The sequence below is a fragment of the Geotrypetes seraphini genome, chromosome 4 (genome assembly GCF_902459505.1).
Source record: "Geotrypetes seraphini chromosome 4, aGeoSer1.1, whole genome shotgun sequence".
Classification (NCBI taxonomy): Eukaryota; Metazoa; Chordata; class Amphibia; order Gymnophiona; family Dermophiidae; genus Geotrypetes; species Geotrypetes seraphini.
In genome coordinates, this window is record NC_047087.1 from 313512877 (window position 1) to 313531676 (window position 18800).

The 18800-nt window shown below is 42.5% G+C and overlaps 1 protein-coding gene across 1 annotated transcript in view; it reads left to right on the forward strand.

Annotated features, from left to right (window-relative positions):
* Positions 1–18800, forward strand: part of ATRNL1 (attractin like 1) — a 1517170-nt gene that overhangs the window by 138496 nt on the left and 1359874 nt on the right. The gene's annotated exons all lie outside the window — the stretch shown is intronic.

Sequence of the window (18800 nt, forward strand, 5' to 3'; positions counted from 1 at the left end):
GATTAAATTGTCTTTTTTTTTTTTTTCTTTGATATTTCTGGGCCCTACACTGTAAAGTCCGCCTGATATTGTCCTTAGGGTCCAACTATTGGAATTGCCCTTGAAGTTCACTTCAGCCTATCCAAACCATCTCGTTGCTGCAGTTCCTCTCGAAGCCCTTCCCCAACCCATCCTAAACTGAATCGCCATATACGCGACACAGACCATGCAAGTCTGCCCAGTAACTGATTATTATTCAATGTAAACTGCTTAGGATATAAGCAGTACTTTAAAAGACTGATGATGGCCTTTAAAGTCTTCCATAATATAGTTCCTGGTTAAATGTAAAAAAACAAAAACAATCTAGCACCCTATGTTCCGACTCGACCACTACAGTCACAGAAATAAAGACAGTTGTACTTATCTTCAGGATGGTCCCTCCACCTGGAGAGTGCTCGTAGGCATTTGTTGCCGAAGCTTTGGAACTTAACACCATCATGTATTAGATCATTGGAAGGGGTATTGAACATCAAAAAAAGCTGTAAAAACTTTCCTTTTCACATGAATTGGACTGCAATTATGGCCTTTGCTAAATTGTTACCTTAATATGTATACAATACTATTGCCAAGAAAATTATCATCATCCTTTAAGAGTAATCTATCTGTGCTATCCAATTGTTTAATTATACTATGTATGTTGATCTGTAACCCATTCTGGGCTCTCTTGGGAGGACGAGCTAAACAACCAGCCAACCAATTGTCCTACACAATATATAAATAAATAACTACCAAACATTGTCAATGCTTGGTTATGAATGACGACTTATTTACTGCTTGGTTATGCACATGTACAGTACGTCATGCTCTGCATAGAAGTGTGTGTATAGCAATACCAGTGGGTTATCTGCTGCTAATAGGTTGTTTCTTGATAAATGTGAAATTGGGGAGGAAATGTCACTAAACTAAATGGATGCCTGAGCTTAGAGCTCGACACCTTTAGTAGAATATCCTTGGCATATCCCCACCCTCTGATGCAAATTCCTGACATCTGAATTTAGTGAATGTAACCCCTTAACAGCATTCTATTTGTCGCAATATGTCTCTTTGCGGCCAAGTCTATAGATTTAGCAAAATTTGCTTACCAACCCAGTGCTCTGGAGCAGTATGTTAAGGTTTAAGATGGCAACTCAGAGCCACAGTAGAAGGAATGCAAGGCTTGCCCTCTGTGATGAATCCTATGGAGGGTGAGGAAGTTACTGGCACTATGCTAGAATTTCTCAATCTTTTACATGAGATCATGGTAATAGGTTTCTTCTTGATAAAGCAGGAAGGAAATGTCACTGAACTAGATGGGACATCTAAGCTTAGAGTTTGGCATATTCAGTAGAACAGACTATATAATATATTTACAAAAATATTAGCTTCTAGGCTGTAGACATATGCTATCTTTTGTTCAAGCAGATTAGGCGCGGTTTATCACTGGTAAACAAATTGGAGGCAGGAAAGGCATTTGACTGGCTCTTCTGGCCTTACATGTTTGCAGTCCTACAGGGTCAAATTCTCAATTGGATTTGTTCCAGCTATAGAAAATCTTAAGCATGTTTAAAAATTAATGGACAGTACACTGAAAGTTTTGAATTATGCAGAGGCCCACTGTTGTTTGCCTTATCCATAGAGCCCCTAGCTCTGTGGATAAGAGAGAGTGTGGATGTTACAGTAGTACATATATTAATGACAGCCATAAAATGATGCTTTTTGATGATGACTTAGGGCTCCTTTTACTAAGCTGCGATAGCGGTTTTAGTGGGCGCTGAATTGCCGCGTGCACTAGACCTTAATCTAATCTAAACCTTAAGTTTATATACCGCATCATCTCCATGAGAATGGAGCTCGACACGGTTTACAAGAACTTAAAATAGTGGGTAGAGAAGAAGAAAAAGGATTACATGAACTTATGTGTAGAAGGGGGGAGAGAAAGGGGGGAAGGATAGAGCTACAATTTGCTGAAAAGCTAGGTTTTCAGTTGTTTGCGGAATAACTGAAGGGAGCTCAGATTCCGCAGCGGGGTGGTGAGGTCGTTCCAAAGACCTGTGATTTTGAAGAGAAGGGATTTTCCCAGTTTGCCTGAATAGTGGATGCCGCGTGGAGAGGGGAAGGCTAGTTTAAGCCTTTGGGCAGTTCTGGAAGAGTTGGGACTGGAGGAGTTGAAAGACAGTGGGATAAGAGGAGGCAGGATTCCGTGAATGATCTTGAAAGCCAGGCAGGAACATTTGAAATGGATTCTGGAGATTATTGGAAGTCAGTGAAGTTTGGCAAGGAGTGGGGAGGCATGGTCAGGCTTGCGTTTTGAGAAGATCAGTTTGGCTGCAGTATTCTGGATTAGCTGGAGTCTTAGAATACTTTTTTTTGATAGATTTAAGTAGATGGCGTTGCAGTAATCTAGTTTGGAGAGGATGATGGATTGGACAAGGATGGCAAAGTGTTGTTGGCTGAAGTAGGATCTAGCTTTCCTCAGCAAGTGAAGGCTGAAAAAGCGTGATTTTGCCAAGGAGTTGAGGTGGTCATTGAGGGAGAGAGAGGAATCGATAGTGATACCAAGGACCTAGCATGAGAACTCGAGCTGTAGTGTATCGCCTGTGGGTAGTATTATAGTATAATGCCAGCACTAAAATCCTGTGTGCTCTAAAAACGCTATCGCAGCTTAGTAAAAGGAGCCCTTAGTATTATAACATAGTCTAATCCTTACTGAGTCCTTGTCTAATTGGGTTACCGTAGACATATGCCCAGTATCAGGCATTCAAATCAATATGTCTTTAAGTTGGAAATTTTGAATATTACTGTACCTTCAGAAGACGTGATACAGTTGATGTATTCCTAAATAATTGATAGTTATGTGAGGCCCAATTAAATGGAAATTTGGGCTACAATTTAAGAATTCCACTAATCTGTTCCATCTGCGTTTTCCACCCCAGATGAAAGAACTGTTATGAGAATTGGAATGCTGGGAAATTTTCCCCTACATTAATTCCACCTTTCAATAAGATATACTTCCTGCCAGTTTCACCTAAACCCCAGGCTGAAGAGGTTCAGGCCCAGGAGAGAGAGGTTATTTCTCAGGATATATCATCTGTTTTGAAGGACTCATTGTCTGAAGTATCCACTCGAGCAATACTCTTCATCTTTTGTTTTTGAACACAATTGAAAATGCAGTGATGAGATTGTTTTTCCGTAATTCTCATCTTCCATTTTGTGGTCAAAAAATTTGGATTTACCTGGACGTTACTAAAACTACACAAGATAGAAGAAAGAAATTCTTGGCACTAAAGGAGGAAACTTGGGCTTTAGGAGTATCAAATTTATTGGCATACCCATGTAAATGTATAATAAGAGACCTGGGAGTAAAATATGTTTTATTTGAGGGCTTTCGTTTATATTAAGAAAATCTCCAGTGGTATTGATCCATCTAAAAATGTATGATTAATGGATGATAGGTGGTTTATTTTCAGTTTAATGCCTTTTGTTTTCGTTGTTTTTTCTTTTTTATTGATCTCCTTTTATTTCTTTGCTTCTCGCCCCTTAATTTTTGCCTTCATTTGGTGGTCTAAGGAAGAGTAAGGATTTTTTTTCTTGATTGTTCTCTTAATTGGAGAAGTATATTTGTTTTGTTATTGCTCTCTGTTTTTCCTGAACAAGTTGTAAGTGCTCGTATAATTTTAAAAAATATAAATAAAGAATTTTTTTTTTTTTTTTTAATGGAATGCTGGGAAGGTCTGAATCTATCCTGGCTAGGATGTATTCATGCATTAAAGATGATTGTCTTGTCTAAGCTGTTATATCTTTTTTGTGGCATTACTGATTGCTCTCTCAAAATCATTTTTCAAAGACATAACAAAGAAGGCTTTTCACTATGTGTGGAAAAAGAACCTGTCGAAAGTGAGGCGAACAATGTTATATCATTTGGGGGGAGAGGGGGGCATGGGAGTACCTCACTTTGCATACTAGCATAAAGCTGCCCAGTTGAAAATTAATATCAGAGTAGCTTCAGAAACTCAATAAACCCTGGCTGTGTAGTGAACAGGCTCAGATTGGTGATATACTGTTATGGGTTTGGCCATGAATACCAAGGCAGGAACTGTTACAATGTGCTAAAGTTATGAGCAAATGAGAAACCATTGCATGTGTGGATTTCACCACAAAGCTCACTTTTTCCTAATGTATGCTCTAGATTTTGTACCTGATGGCGCAGATTTATAAAAAACTGTGGTGCGATGTGTCTACAGAACTTAGACCAACTATGAGAGAACAAAGTAGTTTTTTTCGGGATTTAGTGGAGAAATATGGCCTATTGCAATGAGATGCTTTTAGATATCGACAAAACAGGATTTTTTGCTTAGGCAAGCAAGCAAAGAGTTGGTCACGACAGACAAATTTGGAACTAGCTTTGAGCTTGGTAGAGGTGGACTTTCATGCATATATTAAGCATTACTGGGACAACGGATACTATCTTATACTGGGCAATAATGTAGGAGAAGGATATATGTACATGAATCATTTACAGCATAATGCTATAATAAACAAAATCAAATAAAGTAAATGATAACTAAATATCAAACACTGTCTGTGAAAGTATGAAAAGTGCTCAGTGTCCTTGTCTCATGCAACAGAACCGCTTAGAGATCAATATCGGGACCTTCATTACACTTTTCCATACCTGATATACTCCTTGTACACTGAGGTATCCGTCCCTTCAATTCCCTTTAAAAACAAAAAAAGCGATTACAGCTAACAGCTCAACATTTATCTGATTTCCTGGGGAGATGTGATTAGTTCTTTCATAAATCACTCCTTCAAATAGTAGTGCTCCACACTTTATCACCAAAAATACGGATGGATTGCTGCTTAAGCCACACTTCTTACATGAAGTTGAATAAAAGAGATTAATAATGGATCTCAAGTGCTCACTGTTGCACTGCCACTAGAACAAGTCTCGGCGTGCAACATACTTGTGAGCTATCATCGGTCCTTTACACTCTTTGCTCTTATCAAGTTCTTTATAATTTATTTTTTCTTTATTATTTCATCTTCTTTTAATCTCTATTTTACTAAAATCATCATAATGATCCCCTCACGTTGTGATTATTATGATTGTACTTAACTTGAAGTAAAACTTCGCTTCAAGTTAAGTACAATCATAATAATCACGTGAGGGGATTATTATGATGATTTTAGTAAAATAGAGATTAAAAGAAGATGAAATAATAAAGAAAAAATAAATTATAAAGAACTTGATAAGAACAAAGAGTGTAAAGGACCGATGATAGGTCACAAGTATGTTGCACGCCGAGACTTGTTCTAGTGGCAGTGCAACAGTGAGCACTTGAGATCCATTATTAATCTCTTTTATTCAACTTCATGTAAGAAGTGTGGCTTAAGCAGCAATCCATTAGTTCTTTCATGCCAAATTTACACCAGTGTGGCTCAGCAGGATGATAGTTCCCCACCAAATTTTGTGCTCAAAATAATAATCTCGGTTGCTCCTCTACTGGGACCCAAGTTTCGCTGCTATGGCTTCCTCAGGAGGAGTAGGAAACTATAACAAAATAAAATAAAAATTCCTAGTACATTGAGACCTCATACTCACCAGCCCCGCAGCGCAGTTAACCTATTTATCCACAGTAATCATATCACCCTAAATAATAATACATTAATACAACAAGTAGGGTAAAGAGAAAGCAGGGTCGTTAGCTTAGTTATGCTACTTCCAACTAGCTGGAGTGAGCAATCGTCCATCGGGAGCGGCATCTACCGCATTGCAGTCATGGCTAATCTTACTGCCGCCCTAAACGTGGCTGAATTTAAGCTCACGATACACGTAGTCTTTTAAAGATGCAACGCATGACATCACTACTGCGAGGGCACGCCTTACAAATAATGCCAGGCCCACTAATTTATTAGCACAACTATCAACCAGCCCCCTCATTTAAATGGGGGTTACTCCACGAACATATCAATAATATAGTTAAATCTTGTTTCTATAAACTGCGGCTAATAAGATCAATCACCAAATTTTTGGAGCCTAAATCACGCAATATTCTGATCCATTCATTAGTCATAACAAAGATCGATTACTGTAATTCTTTATTACTTAACATCTCTCAAAAAGAAAAACGACGTCTTCAAATTATTCAAAACACCGCCATTAAATTGATTTATAACGCAAAGAAATTTGATCACGTTACGCCCCTATTTATCGATGCTCACTGGCTTCCTATAAGCCACCGTATTTTATACAAGGTATTGCTGCTTATATTTAAAACTTTAGTTTATAACGGGCCTCAGTTTATATCAAGAATGTTAATTCCTTACAATCCCATTCGTTCACTGAGATCATCCTCACAAAACTTATTAGTCATACCCTCCCTTAAAACAATAGGAATAAGAAGAGCAAACATGTTTTCTGTCATGGAAAACAATGGTGGAACTCTCTTCCACAATATATTACAATTGAAAGAGATTTGCATTCTTTTAAAAAATCTTTGAAAACACACCTTTTTAAAGACGCTTTTAATACTTAATATTATATAATCTTTTCTTAGCATTTTTAATTTTTTAACCAAACCCTTCCCCTTATGTTTTTTCCTGTATTTGTTTTTTTATTTAAAACAGATGTAATCTTTGCCCTTTTTTTCCCTCCATCTCAAGTTTGTCTTGTCTCAAAACTTATGTTACTGTGTTTTAATTTGTATCTCCATATTTTATGTTTTACTTATGTACATTGCTTTGTAAACAGATTTAGCGATAAATCAAATATTAATAAACCTTGAACCTTGAAAGGCATAAGTAGTTAAATGCACTGCACCGTCGCTGATGTGGTTTTGCTCAAACCAGTAGTCTTGTGAGATACATTTGATGGCATTCCTATACCCCCAAGTTAAGTAGGAAAACAGACATGGTCTTATTCACCCTCTGCTCAAATCTCTTTCTTTGAACCCATTGTAATTCTGTATTCAACCCCCCCCTCCCCGGTTGAACAGCTCCCCACTGAAATATAAATCTGTGCTCCTTCCATCGAAGAATCAATGATACATTTCCCCCTTTTCTTGGTGGATTTATTTGTAACAAAGTCAGGAATTTGAGGTCTAAACTAAACTAAACTAAACCTTAGGTTTGTATACCGCACCATCTCCGCATGCGCAGAGCTCGGCACGGTTTACAGAGGTAGAGAGGAAAGGGAACTACAGAGAAGGGATATAGGAGAGGGACTGAGAAGATAGAGAGGGACAGAGTACTAGAGAACGGGAGGTGATTAGATTTTTGAGAAGAGCCAAGTTTTCAAGTGTTTGCGGAAGGATTGGAAGGAGCTAGAATTTCTGAGCGGGGATGAGAGGTTGTTCCATAGTTCTGTGGTTCTAAAGGGGAGGGATGTTCCAAGTTTTACAGCGCGGGATATACCTTTTATAGATGGGAAAGATAGTTTCAGTTTTTGGGAGGGTCTAGAAGAGAGCAGGTTTGAGGAATTCCAGAAGAGTGGGATAACGGGAGGAAGGATGCCATGTAGAATCTTGAAGGCTATGTAGGCACATTTATAGAGGACTCTGGAGTATACTGGGAGCCAGTGAAGCTTGGAGAGGAGTGGGGAAACGTGATCGAACTTGCCTTTTGCGAAAATAAGCTTGGCCGTGGCGTTCTGAATTAGCTGAAGTCTATGGAGGTTTTTTTTTGTTAGGCTTATATAGATGGAGTCCAGTCTAGAGAGGATGGTGGATTGAACGAGGATGGCGAAATGAGAATGATGAAAGCAAGATCTTACTTTCCTCAACATATGGAGGCTGAAGAAGCATTTTTTTACCAGGGAGTTGAGGTGATCGTTGAAGGAGAGAGAGGAGTCTAAGATGATGCCTAGAACTTTGCTTGAGAACTCAAGCTGAAGAGTGGGGCCGGAAGGTAGAGGAATGGAGGTGGGTAAATGATCTGAAATTGGGCCGAGCCAAAGTAGTTTGGTTTTAGACTCATTCAGTTTCATTTGTACAGATTGAGCCCAGGATTGGAGGTTCGTAATACATGTGGAGATGTTCTCAGTGAGGTTAGAGAGGTTCGAGTCGGTTTCGAGGAGGATGAGGATGTCGTCAGCGTAGGAGTAGAGAGTTTCTAGGGGGGATAGATGAAGGAGTTTCAGAGAGGACATGTAGATGTTGAAAAGGATAGGGGAGAGGGGTGAGCCTTGCGGGACTCCACATTTTGGTTTCCAGGCGGGGGATGAGGTACCGTTTGTGTTAACAGTATAGGAGCGGAAGCGTAGGAATTTCGAGAACCAATCAAGGACTGTGGAGCTTATGCCTATTTCGGAGAGTTGGAAGATTAGGATGTCGTGGTGAATGACATCGAAGGCTGCGGAGAGGTCGAATTGAAGAAGAACAGCAAATTTGTTGCGAGAATGGAGTTGTTGCACCTTAGAGATTAGTGAGGTCAAGAGGGATTCGGTGCTGAAGTTGGGTCTGAAGCCGAATTGGTGGGGTAGGATAGAGAAACGTTCTAGGTAGGATGAAAGTTGGGTGGATATGATGGATTCTAATAACTTGGTTAGGAGAGGGATATTTGCTATAGGACGGTAGTTAGATGGAATGGAGGGATCAAGGTCGGCCTTTTTCAGGAGAGGGGACAATGAAATGTGTCCCATGTCGGGGGAGAAAAGGCCCGATGTTAGGGCAGAGTTTATAAGGTCGGTGAGGGAAGCGATGGCCTGTGTAGGGATATTCTCGAATAGATAGGAGGGGAAAGGATCCAAAATGCACTTGCAAGTTTTTAGTTTGAGGCAGAGTTTGGAGACTTGCGGTTCAGAGACAAGCTCGAAGGCGGTCCAGGATCTGTCGGCAGGGATGGGAGTGGATACAGGTAAGGTAGGGTTGAGATCAGTAGAGGTCAGGGAATTGTAGGAGACTGTGGGAGGGAAGGAGCATCTTAGAGTGGTAACCTTTTCATTAAAGAAATTTGCAAGGGCATCGGCTGATAGAGATGGTGGAAGCGAAGGTGGGTCTTTTTTTGTAGTTAGGGAGCGCCAGATGTTGAACAGCGCACTGATCTGGTTGTTGGATCTAGAGATCTTGTCTCCAAAGAAGTTTTTCCTGGCTTTTTTTAATGTTGAATTGTAAAATTTAATATTAGCTCTCCAGGTCTGTCTATCAGAGGGGGATTTAGGTCACTCTCCACATGGCCCTTGTTCCAGTGCTCAGTCAATGGTGCTTGCAAACGTTAATGCCTAATGCAGCTCAAGTGTTCCGCTATGCGCACTTTAATAGAGCGCTTAGTTTGCCCTATATAATACAGACCACAGTACATATACTCCTTGATTTATCTAGGAGAAAGATATACACCAAGATTATGACTTGCCAAAGTGGCAGAAAATAGTCAGTTCTCTGCTTGAAGTGTCTGTTTCGAGCAGAGTAATTAAAAATGGTTTTAAAATGCTATATAGATGGTATTATACCCCAGAGAAACTTCAAAAAAATCTTTAAAACCTCAGGATCCTCATAAGTGTGGCGGTCAGGGCAATTTCTATCATATTGGGTGGCTCTGTTCCAAGGTCCGGTTATTTTGGAAAGACGTAATTGGTATATTGTAGCAGATTACAAATGTCACCTATCCGTACTCAGCAGAGATTTGCTTGCTGCATGTTTAACCATCTGCAACACAATTGGTCCACAAATTAGCAACACATCTGTTTGTAGTGGGCAAACTCCTATTGGCACAATTCTGGAAGCAAATTGGTGTACCCACCTTGGACACAGTGTTGTATAAATTGAATTTTCTTTGACATTAAGCAAAGTTAACTGCACAGAAGAACGGACATCTGATGAAATATCAGAAGTTATGGAATACTTATACTGCTTGGAGACAATTACTGGGATAAATGGAGCACCAAGATATACTGGGACTTAAATTTGCAAGATGACAAGGGAGATGGACATTTGCATTCCAGGACTTAAAAAGAGGAAGAGTTGAGGGGAGTGGAATGGAATATAGGTTAATTTGGTAAAGACATATTGGAATTCTGTATGATTATAATACTATTATTGGTATGGATTATGCTATGCATATTTTCATTAAGGTTCTAATATACTGTGCTGTATATGCCCTTTCTTATATTTGTTTTGGAAATTTGTAATAATTATATTGGGGAAAAAATGCCAAAGCAAAATGAGTTCTGTATGGCTTAATTCCTGATCTAGGTTGTACCTGTGGGTTCTTTTGTATTTTCAGATGACAAATATGCAGACTCACACATTCACACAGGAAATAGGATACGATGCCAGCAGCAGAAAAAACCTTCACAGCTTCTGCTTTAAGATGGACAGTATTCATGGTGGTCTCTAACCTCCTGTGCAAGGGGAAGGGACGAATGCACAGGGGAAGGGACGAATGAAGGATCTTTCTGTAGAAATTGTGACTATATCTCCACAGTGCACAGAGATGGAGTATCAGGAAAAAAGGAAAAAGAAAAGAGAAAAATAGCTGCAAAGAAGTTCCCCTCTAAGATACTAGTAGATCGGCGGGGCAGGATGCACACATGAACAGAGCTTGCCCAGGCTAAAAATATATATACAGGAAAAAAAAGTAATGTTTCTCTCCCTCAGTTACTACTCTTTTTCCCTGAAAATAAGACCTAGCATGATTTTTAAAGATGCTCCTAATATAAGCCCTACCCCAAAAATAAGCCCTAGTTAAGATCAACCCCCGAATGTCCCTGACACTCCCTGACTCCATCCTTGACACTAGTGCTGCCTGATTTGCTGAAAAAATTAGACTTGTCGATTCAGCAACCCCCACCTCTGCTGCTTTAGGAGGACTCAGAGCAGAGGTAAGTCAGTCTCATGGTGGGAGGGTCGGTGGGGTTCTGCTTAACAGAGGGATGGGAGGGAGGGAGATGAAGATGCTGCACAAAGGGATGTGTGAGAGGGGAGGAAAGATGCTGCATGGGGGGGAAGAAAGGAAAGAGGAAGAATTGGGGTGGAGGAGAGGAATGGAGAGATGATCGTTGTACATGAAAAAAATAAGGCATCCCCGAAAGTAAGCCCTAGTGCGTTTTTTTGACCCAAAATTAATGTATGACTGTCTTATTTTTGGAGAAGCACAGTAACTGATAAGGGAGGGCAAAGGCCTCTGGCTGTAGCAGGGGGGTTCAGGTGCAATTTAATAATAATAATAATTTATTTTTATATACCGCCTAACCAGCAGTTCATAGCAGTTTACACAATTAGGTACACAGTATACAATATGATAATAACATCTTACATAATAAAATCAGAGTAACTAATACAAGCATTAAAACTAATGAATAAGGATAATATGATATCAGCTAAAATAAATGCAGATAAAAAGTACATTATAACTACATAATAATATGAAAATCAATAATGTATATTATATTGTTTAAATAAATGGGTTTTAAGATCTTTTCGAAATTGAGAGTAAGTAAGAAATGGAGAAACAAGAAGATTCAAACATAAATTCATTAATCCTGCTTGGAATGCTAAGGTCCTATCCAAAATTTTTTTGTAACGACATGCATTTGCTGAAGGAAAATAAAACCAGCCAGACCCAAGGTAAAGCTTTCCTATTCAACGGCAGCAGATGAATCCAGAGACCAGTGGGATAGCAGACATCTACCAGCAGGTGGAGATAGAGAAACTGATTAACAAGTGGTCCTATCGGTTGGCACTCCTCCTGTTTCTCCAGTGTGCTCTATCTCCCAGCAGGTGATGGTCGCTATTCAACTAGCTCCTGAATTCTGGCTGTTCCTGAGGAATTTTGGTGAAATAATCATTTTCTTCTGTTGAGAGTATTTCTCTTCAGACAGATAGGGGTAACTGGCTTAACAGTGCCAGCTTTGGGAGTTACACTTGGGCCACCCCAGGTCCCTGCTCCACCCTCCCCTCCAGTGGATTGAGGGCTTAACTTTGGGCTCAATTTATTTTCTTCTTTCCTTTCAAAAAAAAGAAAAAAAGAGAGCCTCACAGTGAGTGAGCTGTACTGTACTTCCCTGTCAGCTTTCAGCTTACCACTGCCAACCAAAACTTATTTTTTGTTCGATAGGGTAAGGAGTGTTTTTGGTGAGTAGATATTTTTCTTTCTCGGTTGCCTAGTGCTGAATTCGGGATTTCCAGGCGATTTCGTGTATGGGGTGGTGTTGTCCATCGTACTTTCGGCTCTGTGGTACTTTTACTTAAAAAAAAAAAAAGGCAGAAAAGGTTAAGAGGTGTTCACGCTGTGGGAAGCGCAGAACACCATTGGGGCTGTGTGCCGCTGGGTGTACCGATGCTTAGGCGGAAGATATTTTGTTGCCGGCGAGCGAGTCTGTTTGTTTTTTCCTGCGCTGCTGAAGCGCGGCCGTGCTCCCCTTCGCTTGTGGTTGAGCCCGCCACGCTTCAGTTCACGTCGGTGGCTGGGAAGAGTTTGGCGGTTGTCGGTGGTTCTGATGAGCTTGGGGCCACGGTTTCGCTGCAGGACACTAGACAGGCCGTGCTGGCGGGGTTGATTCAGGGCTCGTTTTCTCCTGAGTTCGTTATTCTAATGCAGCACGCCTTTTTATTGCAGTGCTCGCAGCCTGCACAGAAAATGGATGTGCATGTTCCTTTGCTCCAGACTACTTCTTCAACTCTGGGGCAGTCTCAGACAGCTAAGCGTCGCAGACTGGCTCTCGCGGATGAAGGGGATTCTGCTTCGGTCTCCCCTTTGTCCCTGGTTCTTCCTGAGTCTTTGGAAGAGGGAGAGGTGCCTGATTTGGACATGAAGGAGGCGCTTGGTAGAGAAGTAGATGATCCTACGGCGCTCCGTCTTTTTCACAGGGAAGAACTTTCCTCGTTGATATCTAAGGCATTACAAGGGTTGAACATCTCTCAGGGGGATCCCATAATATCAGGGTCTACTAACCCTCTTATGGCAGAAACCACCTAGATCCTTTCCGGTTCATGAGGCCATGCAAGAGCTTATTACGGCTCAATGGGATACGCCGGAAGTTGGTCTTCGGGTGACGAAAGCCATGAGGCAGTTGTACCCGCTCGCTCAGGATGAACTGGAAAAGTTTAAGCTCCCGAGGTGGATGCTTTGGTGGCAACAGTTACCAAGAAGACTACATTGCCAGTTGAGGGGGGTATTGCGCTGAAAGACATCCAGGATAGGAAGATAGAATTTTCACTTAAGATGTCCTTTGAAGTAGCAGCGGTTACATTGCAGGCAGCTCTGTGCAGTTCCTATGCAGCGCGGGCATGTCTGCAGTGGACTCAACAGATGGCAGATAAAATGATGGAGACAGGGATTTCTGTTCCTTCTGACCTGGCTGATGTGGAATCAGGTTTAGCGTATTTGGCGGATGCCTTATATGATATTATTTGTGGTTCTGCTAAGCAGATGTCTCTTTCAGTAGTTTCTCGCAGATCTCTGTGGCTCCGTAACTTGGCGGTGGATGCGGCTTCTAAGCTTAGGCTTGTGAAGCTCCCTTTTAAAGGTCGTCTGTTATTTGGTGAAGATTTGGACAAGTTGGTTAAAGATTTTGGTGATTCCAAAGCGCAGCGGTTGCCGGAAGATAAACCTCTTTTGAAAACCTCGTCTGCCAGGCCTCGCTTCTGGGACGTTAAGAGACATAGACCGGGAAAGCCATCTTTTCAGCCCTCTTACGGGTCTTTCTATAATTCTAGGCCTAGGTTTCTGCAAAAGAATTCCTTTCGTACTGCAAAACCCCCAACCTGTCAGCCAGCCGTGCTCCTGCATCCACAATGACGGGATGTCGGCTCCCTCCGTCATTTCTTTAGGAGGTCAGCTGTCTTCCTTTCTGGCGGAGTGGGCCAAGATCACGTCCGATCAGTGGGTATTGGACATTATTCGAGACGAGTACAAATTAGAATTTTCCTCTCCCGTCGCTGATTCTTTCTTGGTATCCCCTTGCACAGGAGTAACCAAAAGAGCCTCAGTGCAGCTCACCCTTCAAGTGCTTCTGGATCTTGGGGCGGTGGTTCTGGTTCCTCCGGCAGAAATGGGCAAGGGCAGATGTTCCGTTTACTTTGTGGTGCCAAAGAAACATAGAAACATAGAAATAGACGGCAGATAAGGGCCACGGCCCATCAAGTCTGCCCACTCCAATGACCCTCCCTATCTATCTTTGCGGATAGATCCCACATGTTTGTCCCATTTGGCCTTAAAATCTGGCACGCTTCTGGCCTCAATAACCTGAAGTGGAAGACTATTCCAGCGATCAACCACCCTTTCGGTGAAGAAGAACTTCCTAGTGTCACCGTGCAGTTTCCCGCCCCTGATTTTCCACTGATGTCCCCTTGTTGCCGCGGGACCCTTGAAAAAGAAGATATCCTCTTCCACTTCGATGCGACCTGTGAGGTACTTGAATGTCTTGATCATATCTCCCCTCTCTCTACGTTCCTCGAGTGATTAGAGCTGCAACTTCCCTAACCGCTCCTCGTATGGGAGCTCCTTGAGTCCCGAGACCATCCTGGTGACCATTCTCTGGACCGATTCCAGTCTCAGTACATCCTTGCGGTAATGTGGCTTCCAAAATTGCACACAGTACTCCAGGTGCAGTCTCACCATGGATCTATACAGTGGCATAATAACTTCAGGTTTACGGCTGACGAAACTCCTGCGTATGCAACCTATGATTTGCCTTGCTTTGGATGAAGCTTGCTCAACTTGATTTGCAGACTTCATGTCTTCCCTGACAATCAAGGGAGGGTCAGTCAGACCAGTGCTGGATCTCAAATGGGTCAACAAATTTCTCCATGTCCAACATTTCCGGATGGAAACGGTCCGATCGGTCATTGCAGCGGTTCAACCAGGGGAGTTCCTGACGTCCTTCAATCTCAAGGAGGCTTATTTGCATATTCCCATTTGGCCCCCACATTAACGATTTCTTTGGTTTGCGGTTCTAGGTCATCATTATGAGTTTTGAGTGATGCCTTTTGGTCTCGCCACAGCTCCACGCACCTTTTCGAAGGTAATGGTAGTGGTGGCGGCGTTTCTTCGCAAAGAGGGGATTCGAGTTCATCCTTACTTGGACGACTGGTTGATCTGTGCGTCTTCCGCACAAGAGAGTTTGTCAGTAACCCAGAGGGTGATATCTCTTCTTCAATCTTTGGGGTGGGTCATCAACTTTCCAAAGAGCTCGCTTACCCCATCCCAATCGTTGGAGCATCTGGGAGTGCGATTTGACACACGACTGGGGAGTGAAGTTGCAGTCTCAAGTTCGCCTACTTCTCCAGTCACCCAGGCCGAGAGTTTGGATTATGTGCAAGTTCTGGGGTCGATGGTGGCGGCTCTGGAGGTGGTGCCCTGGGCTCGCTTTCACATGAGACCGTTGCAGCAGTCCCTAATTTCATGGTGGTCCCCGGTGTCTCAGGACTACAATCGTCGCCTTAAGTGGAATTCTCTCGCTTCGCTCAGCATACATTGGTGGCTCACCGAGGTCAATCTGTTCAAAGGCATGCTCCTTGCGACTCCGGACTGGGTCATAGTTATGACAGATGCCAGTCTGCTGGGATGGGGTGCTCAGTGCCTTCAATCCTCGGCGCAGGGAGTATGGTCTCAGGAGGAGGCTTAGTGGTCGATCAGTATGCTAGAGTTGAGGGCGATGAGGCTGGCGCGTCAGGTGTTTCAATCCATGATTCAGGGCTGACCGACACGGGTCTTTTCGGACAATGTCACGGCAGTGGCCTATATCAACCAGCAAGGAGGGACAAGAAGTCCTCAATTAGCCAGTGAGGCGATGGTCCTACTTCAATGGGCGGAAGTTCATCTTCCTCTTCTCTCGGCGGCGCACATTGCAGGACAAGCAAATGTTCAGGCAAACTTCCTCAGCAGAAATCTTCTAGATCCCAGAGAATGGGGACTCTCCACTCAGGCGTTCAGCCTGATAGTTCAGAAGTGGGGTCTTCCGGAGATGGATCTCATGGCCTCGTCTCGCAATGCGAAACTACCGTGGTTCTTCAGCAGGCACAGAGAGCGGGAGTCAGAGGGGGTAGATGCTTTGGCGCTTCCATAGCCTCCAGGTTGTCTCCTTTATGTGTTTCCTTCTTGGCCGATGATAGTTCAGGTGTTACATCTCATAACTCACTTTCCAGGCAGGGTGATCCTGGTGGCTCTGGATTGACTGCGTCGTCCCTGGTATGCGGACCTGATACGGCTGTCGACGGGCGATTGGTTGACGTTTCTGGTGACTCTGGGCTTACTGTCGCAGGGTCCGATCTACATGGAAAATCCGGCCCACTTTGGTCTTGAAAGGTCGAGGCTGAGGTGTAGGGGATATTCCGAGCAGGTTATTTCCACTCTTCTTCAAGCCAAAAAGAGGTCTACCTCTTACCTCATATGCTAGAGTCTGGCGGGTTTTCGAGTCTTGGTGTGCAGCTCAGGGACTATCGCCCTTCCAGGCTTCTCTGTCTGCTATTCTTTCCTTTTTGCAGTGCGGCGTTGCCAAAGGGTTGGCCTGTAATTCCCTTAAGGTTCAGGTGGCGGCCACTGCATTTTACAGAGGCCAGATATCTCATTCTTCACTGGCATCTCAGCCTGATGTAGTTCGTTTCCTGAAAGGTATACACCATATTCGGCCCCCTGTTAAAAAGATCTGTCCAGAGTGGAGTCTTAACATTGCCCTTGGGGGGTTGCAGAAGGCCCCATTTGAACCGTTATCCAAAGCAACTATAAAGGATGTCATATTGAAGGCGGTGTTTCTGGTGGCCATGGCTTCTGCCTGTCGGGTTTCAGAGTTGCAGGCGTTGTCTTGCAGGGATCCTTTTTTGCACATTTCATATTCTGGTGTCTCGGTTCGGATGGTCTCTTCGCTTCTTCCTAAGGTGGTGTCTTCCTTCCATGTGAACCATTCTCTCTTCCTTCCTGCTTTTTGGCGGGAGGATTGGGGGGAGCAATTCTCTTCCTTGCATTTCCTTGATGTGTGCAGAATTCTTCTACATTATTTACAGGTTACTAACGACTTTCGTCGTTCAGACCACCTCTTTGTGTTATTCGCGGGACGCAACAAGGGTTTGGCAGTGTCCAAGGCTTCCATAACTCGTTGGGTCAGAGAGGCCGTTGATTCCACTTACTTGATGACAGGGAAGCGGTTGCCGGACAAGCTTTGTTCCCACTCAACCCGAGCGATGGCTACCTCTTGGGCTGAGTCCAGGGGTCTTTGCTTGGAGGAGATTTGTCGTGCGGCTACTTGGTCTTCTAAGAATACATTTTCTAGGCATTACCGGTTGGATGTGGCAGCGCGTGCGGAGGCTAGATTTGGTGCTTCGGTTATTGCGGAGGCTGCGTTTGCTTCCCACCCAGATTGAGGATTGCTTTGCTACATCCCACTGGTCTCTGGATTCATCTGCTGCTGTTGAATAGGAAGGAAAAATTATGTTCTTACCTGTTAATTTTCTTTCCTTTAGACGCAGCAGATGAATCCAGAGCCCCACCCTTTCCGAAGATGGTCTGTCAGTTTCTTTGTTGCGCGTTTCAGTTTTGTTATTGTTGGTAGTTGTATTCTGTGTTTTGCCCTTGGCAATTGATTAAAGGAAATAAGTTTTTACATGCTCAATATTTCCTAGTTCCGGATGCTTGTGCAGGAGCGATACTGGAGAAACAGGAGGAGTGCCAACCGATAGGACCACCTGTTAATCAGTTTCTCTATCTCCACCTGCTGGTAGATGTCTGCTATCCCACTGGTCTCTGGATTCATCTGCTGTGTCTAAAGGAAAGAAAACTAACAGGTAAGAACATAATTTTTCCTTGGACACCTAAGAGAGGCCTCTGAAAGCCCAGTTCACAGCTATATGGGGCCAATTTCTCCTGATAAAATCAGTTTTGTACCATTCTACATCAATTCTTTATAGTTATTTACTTTCCCTATCAGCTTTTATCCATTTGTTACTACAGTCTGGATAAATATGCGATACCTTTTGGGAGTGTGTGGTGCAGTGGTTAGAGCTACAGCCTCGGCACCCTGAGGTTTTGGGTTCAAATCCCGCACTGCTCCTTCTGACCCTGGGCAAGTCACTTAATCTCCATTGTCCCAGGTACATTAGATAGAGTGGGAGCTCGCTGGGACAGTTATGGAAAAATGCTTGAGTACTTTTCTGTGAGCCAGAACAGCTATCAAAACTTATTTCTGCTAAGTGTAATAGTTGACTTCAGCATGAGTATTTGCTGGTTCTTAGCTCAGAAAGAATAAGTTCAAGGGCAGTCAGCCTGCATCTTAGTTTTTCCTTTTTCTTAATTATTAGATAATTGTTCAGCTTATTCTTAGTTTTGCTCTCATAGATGGTGAACTAACTATACTCTGTAATAAGTTGTTTATTTCCTGATAACTGTGTTCTGTGTTCTATTGTGAGACTACACTGTATTTTTTCCTTTTGGACTTTAAAAAATTGTCAAATGATAAAATTAATAAATAAGAATTAAAAAAAAAAGAAAAAAATACTTGAGTACCTGAATAATTTGTAATCCACATGTAATAGGATATACATATACATAGGATATATACAATATAAAGTATTAAGAAAAAAAAATGAGTACAGGTTCAGGTGTCTTTTTTTTTTTTTTTAAATCTTTATTAAATTTTCAAACTATAATAATGCATGCAAATAATTCAAGTACACCTAGTTATTAAGAAATTAGATACCCACAAGAAACTACCTAAAAAAAATCCCCGAATCAATTCCAATGCAAACCCCTTCCCCCTCCCTCCCACCTGGATGTGTATGTTTAAAGGCCAGTAAAATAAAGTTAGTTATCATTGCTTTCAAAATGTAGCCAATGGCTCCCAGACATCCAGAAAT